Source organism: Eubalaena glacialis, chromosome 2 (genome assembly GCF_028564815.1).
Source record: "Eubalaena glacialis isolate mEubGla1 chromosome 2, mEubGla1.1.hap2.+ XY, whole genome shotgun sequence".
Lineage (NCBI taxonomy): Eukaryota > Metazoa > Chordata > Mammalia > Artiodactyla > Balaenidae > Eubalaena > Eubalaena glacialis.
This window is the reverse complement of record NC_083717.1, coordinates 80726514-80732513: the sequence shown is the minus strand read 5'-3', so window position 1 is coordinate 80732513 and position 6000 is coordinate 80726514.

Here is a 6000-nt window from a genome sequence, read left to right as displayed (position 1 = left end):
GCCAATCTCATTATACAAGTCCTTTGCTTAAAACAGTACAATGATTTTCCATTGCTTTTACGATAAAGATCAAAATTGATAACAACCTAAAAGAAAAACTATGGCCTGGTGTCTGGTAACTCTTCATCATTGTATTCTGTGCTCCGGGTTCTCCGACCTTCTTTATGTTCATCAAATGCACCTTCTGCATTTCCTTTTGGAGCCTTGACATAGGTTGTTCCCTTTGCCTGGAAGTTCTTTTCCTCCCTTCTTTCTTTACTCCACACTTTCTATTTCTTATTTTCCACTCAGCCTTAATCTTGTCTCAAATCTTCATTGAGGAACTTATCTGAAAAGATACACTTTCCTCAATATCTCATTATCATATATGTTTATTTCTTCCTAGTTATCTGATATTCCCTCTTAATATCTTTCATTGTGTCATATATCTCTCTTCTTAGCACTAAATCACAGTGGCAATTACATATTTGTGTGATTATTTGGTTGCTCTTTACCTCTGCCCTCTCCCAAAACACACACTGGATGCTCTGAGAGCATGGATTTTATCTGTTTTGCTCATTATTGCACTCTATGCAGTACTTGGCACAAAATAGGTGCTGAAAAAGGTGTACATGTGGAGAGAGATTAAACAGACGTAATAAATGAATGAATATATAAATATCCTAAAATATTAATAATGAGTGAGAGGGTCATGGATTACATTTTCCTTATTTTACTCCTCTCTGTTTCGTATTTCATACAGTTAGCATTAAGAGTAATTTTTATTATTTTTTATATTAAATAAGTTTATTTACTTTACAAATTTGGAGAAATTTTAAAACAGCAGTAAATATTTCACATTCCAAAAAATACCACCCAAATTTATGTTTGAGGAAATATTCCCTTTGTATTAAAAATGCACGTATGCACATTTGCATAGATTACATTCAATTGGTTACTTTCGGAAGAACAGGAAAGGAAGTAGCCAGATGAAATGAACGGGTAAAGTTGAACAAGAGCAAAGAGTTAAACGTGCCAATAACAGTGCATCATTTACCTAGGAATTTGATTAATTCAATCTCTATAGCATTAATAATAATTTTTAAAGATACTTTTTTTTTTTAAATCTTGAAAAACAGACAATTGAATTCTGTCAGGTAGGTAAACGTCTTCATTGAACCAATGACAGTATCTCTTATTTCTTGATAGCAGTGGCCTTTGCAAAGGCTAAAAGCATACATAGAAAAACTGAGTGCCCAGAAAAGTCCACAAAAACTTATTTTTCCTGAGAAAATAAACATCTGTTAGCCTGGTCTTGAACTGGAAATAGAGAATTCTAATTACTCTCAAGCAAAACCTCCAGTATCTGCACATGTTCCGGAAGTGCATCTTTATCTGCCATCATCATAACAAGAAAAAAGAAGAGAAAATGGACTCCTTCAGAAATAGAACCATGTAAAGCTTCAACACAGTGCTTAGTGAGATTGAGATCCTGTCTGAATACACACAGTTTAAAATGCCCCTTTAATTAACCCTTCCCCAGGGAACTTGTTTGTTTTACACTAAACTTTCTTTTGCATTTAATGTCAAATAGCTTGTTCTTTTTTCATATATGGGGCTTGTGTGGTAAAGTTTTGTTGCTGATTTTGACCTTTGCTTTTCTGTTCTGATCCTTGTCTCTTTTACCAACTGCAGTGTGGTCTTGACATAAAAAGCATCTAACTCAGGTACTCGGTAAACGCTTTTCGCATACTTATTAGCACAATATTTAATTATCATCCATTTAAGAAAAAAAAGCATCCGACAAGAATGCTTACTTTTCTTATGTGTCCATAGTTACTCTGAGGATTTTCAACGTGTGTGATTGTTATTAAACAGAATATAAGTTACTGAAAATGTTATCAAAATGCTAAATAATTACATGAATCCTGGCAGAGAAAACTAAATGATTCAAATAAATCTCTCCTTTCTTTGGATATTGTGTGGGAGTGAACATTATTTATTTTAATGAATTTATATTTTTGTTTCTGAAATTAGATAGTTGAACACTTCTTGTTGGTATTTTAAAACTGTCTGGACAAAACATCTCAAATCTCCTCTGGCAGAAGATATGAGGACTTTCATTAGGCTGGGGTTTTTGGTGTTGTTTGTTTTGTGTTGCTGTTTGATTTCAGTTGTTTTGAGATGCTAGGTACTAAGTTAGCTGTTTCCTGAACATAAGTATATTTTAACACTTCTCTTTGCAGCTGTAGAGTCCATGGCACCCTAAAGTTTGGTAATTCCCTCCGACTCACAAGAGTGTAAGAGAAGGAGGAAGAGGTTTGGTGTCTTGCAGACCCAAGCTCAAATCCTTGCTCAGTATTAACTAACTATGTGACTTTGAACAAGCGTTTTTACCTCTGACTTTCAATTTCCTCTTTTGTAAATAGAGGAATACCCACCTCTTGAATTTGTTTTGAGAATTGATTAGGAAAAAACATGACATGCCCCTGGCACAAAGCAGAGACTCAGTGAATACTAGCTCCCTTCCCCCTTTTTCAGAAAACTGCATTACATTCTGAATAGCATTTAAATAAAAGATTTTATGAGGTTTTTTAAATACAGATTTAAATAAATTTCTGTTTGTTGTTTTATGAAAAAATGTTTGCTTGGGCCAAACTCTCATGAGAGATGGCAAGATTGAAATGTTGGGAGCATTATTTACAGAACATTCTGTGATTGGAGACGTGTCACAAATAATGTAGGAAGCTTGATGTTGAGGGTGTGTGAAGTACGTAATGAGAGTTAACAACTCCTAGAGAACAGAGCATGACACTTGCTAAAGGTCATCTCAGAGAAAAATATCACCCAGCACTTTGAGGATAGCTTTTCATTTACATCATGAAGATAGTTGCTGGAGTTTTACTCTGTCTTTTACTGCCGACGAAACATGGACAAACATGATGAACAAACATCTAACAAACTTTTAACAGTTAATTAATTAACTTATTCATTGAACAAATACAAGCATACCTATTTCCTCATACTGGAAATATTAAGTCCTTTTTGTTGATTTTTTTTTAATGGCTCCTAATGTATTCAGTCAGTGTGTACCTCTGATGGATCTTTCATATATATTAATTACTTAGAGAAGAAGTTGCACTGAAATCTGCTACTACGCAAGGAAGAGAATCTGAAGTCTGGAGATGGAGGTCTTTTTTATCAAAGATTATTTTTTCTGACTCTATGGTTGCTCAGTGAACACATTATTTTAACCATAAAATTGTATGTATTTCCCACTGGACAGCCAGCTCCCTATCCACGTTCAAGCCTCCCTGATGGATAAGGAATTCCACAGTTCCTTACCAAATAAACCCCGTCTCCTTTGAAACAGTTAAACCAGGCTGATTTCAGAAATCTACAAAAGGCAGATTAAGCCCCACCCCCTTCAAGAAAGTCTCCCATCATTATTAAAACGAACCCATCAACACTACAGATTCACCAATTCCTCCAGTTTCCTGGAGGGCATGGTCCTATGACCCGTCACATTAAGTATTTCAAGGAGTTCTTCTCCTTCAGAGTTTCTGCCACTGTCAACCTGTATGCAAAACACAACTCACTTATTTTTGAATGAAGGAAAAAGAAAGCTTTCAGAGAATAAATGCCTTTCAAATGCCCTCATGATATTGTAAACATCTTTCTGAACTGATAAAACGAAATGTCCAGTAGGAGTTGACTTCAAGCTCTGCCCTCAGCCTAGAATGCCCTTACCTTCATCCTCTCTCATCTGGTTAGCTCCTAGAAGCCTGCCTTTAACTCAAGTTCAGAAGTCATATTTTTGTAGGAAACCTCAGTATCCCTTCCCAACACATACACACACAGATGTCCCTTTCCTATCCTATGCACATGTTTACTTATCTATTTCCATCATTAAACCTTTATTTTTGTATCCTGAGTGTTTGGAAGCTCAAAGTTTCTTTAATGTACAGCAAACAAATATCAAATGAACAAGCCAGAATCTCCCCTTAGATGCAGCTGCACAGAGGACAAGACTAAGAAAGCCCCAGAGAGTCCCACTTCCCACATCTAAATATAATATCCAGAGATGACCTGACAAATGTCTTCTGAGAGATGTCCTAAGACTCACTATTTGGAAGCCAGTAATATAAAACTCTAATATGAGTCATATGTCTCAAGAGTTATATCTCTTGATGATTTCCGTGGGTTTTTGGACAGGTCTAGGTCATTCAGATCCCCAGCTGCCAATGAAGTAACACTTTGATTCCAAGTGTGTGTGACCTATAGTGCTTCAGAATGACTCTCTCTCACCAGGAAGAGAAGTCTGAGAGTTAAGGAGGCCTCTGGCATCTGAAGTCCAGCTGGGGTTAAGGGGTGAGTTGGAAGAGAAAGAAAAACTTGCCCACCTGCCTTTCTTTTTTTCAAAGTTCCATGTAGGCTGTCCTGTCTGTTCTGCATTAGGTATACTAATACATCCTCCATAGACTAGCTACTTCCCTAGTGACAGCTTATTTATCAAGTTGGTTTTAATCTCCAAATCACAATAATAACTATCTTACTGATGGGCAAACTTGATCCAATGAATATAATGAGGTACATAGTAAATATTGATTATGAGTTTGGTGATATATGAACTACTAATTCTTTGTTATTTTTGTTAATAATGGCTTTGAAATGTGTTTTTTCTTCTCAAGTCACATTCTCATTGCTTCTGGCCTGGAATATGACAAGAGTTCTACACTGCTCTCCATATAACATGTTTTATTTTGAATCCATCCTGAGGGACTACCTACAACTCCTTGCCTAGAATTCAACACGGGCAGAAATCTGGCACCACACCGGGCATAAGTCACTTTCCATATATTTACTGTTTGCTTTAACCAGGCTGATCTCCTCATTGTACTCCCCACTCACTTCCCACCACCCATAATTTATATGACACTTAGTCCCACCTCTGAGCCTTTGTTCAAAGTGCCGACTCAGCTGGTAACACCATCTAATCCTGTTTATTTACCTGGATCAAGTTCCCACCCACTTGGCTCAACCTGCTTCAGCCATGTTCAAACTGAATAGACAGATATCATAGTGGTGGTAACCAGCAGTTAGAACATTCTGAGAATCTGCAACAGGACCCAGGGGTCATTCTGTCTGCACAAAGAACACAGCTAGGCTTGCCTATCATGGATGTGGGAATTCACTTAAGCAACCAAAGAAGACAAACTTTCTTTCTCACAGAGGTGAAACTACAACATAGAGTTTGAAATTGCTAACAGTCACAATTCCTGCCAAAGAGCAAAATACTCAATGTCTAAAACAAATACAAATCTAGATATTTAGCCTGATAAAAATAGGTTTCAGAAGAGGCAATGTGGTTAGGGCAGCTGGGTACCAGAAATGTACAAGGCAGCCCTGCTTGTATGAACTAGCCATCACCATCTATGGAGTCAGATGAAGTCCAGGTAAGCCCACCTTCCTCATGAAAAGGTGTCTAGGAAACAACATGCAGCTGACTAATGTAATATTCTCCACCAAAGAAATGGTAGAAGATTCTTTGGCAACCAGTTTAATTTATAAATCTGAGTCAGAAATTTCAAGGATTTTATTTCTTTATTATGTCAATGACATTTTTTGTTCTGGTTGTGCTTCTTAGTAGCTATATACCTTGAGGCAAGCTATTTACCTTCTCTCTGCATCAGTTTTACTTTCACCTCTGAGATGAAACATGTGGTAATAGGAAATATTCCCCTTTGGGGCAAAAACGCTGCTCCTTCCTTTTTTTCTTAGATTGTTATATTAACAAACATCAGTTCTATGAAATCACATCCAATCATAAGTCATAATGGAATCTACCTATATGTTAACTTCCCAAGCCTCCCTCAATTACTCAGAATGACTGAAAAAATAAACTAGTCTGCCTCATCAAGATGTTCCATAATATTTCACTTTAACTCACTATAAAGATATGATCTTAACGTTATGTTCACTTGTAAAATGTCTTCCTTGTCTAATTTTTTATGAGAAATA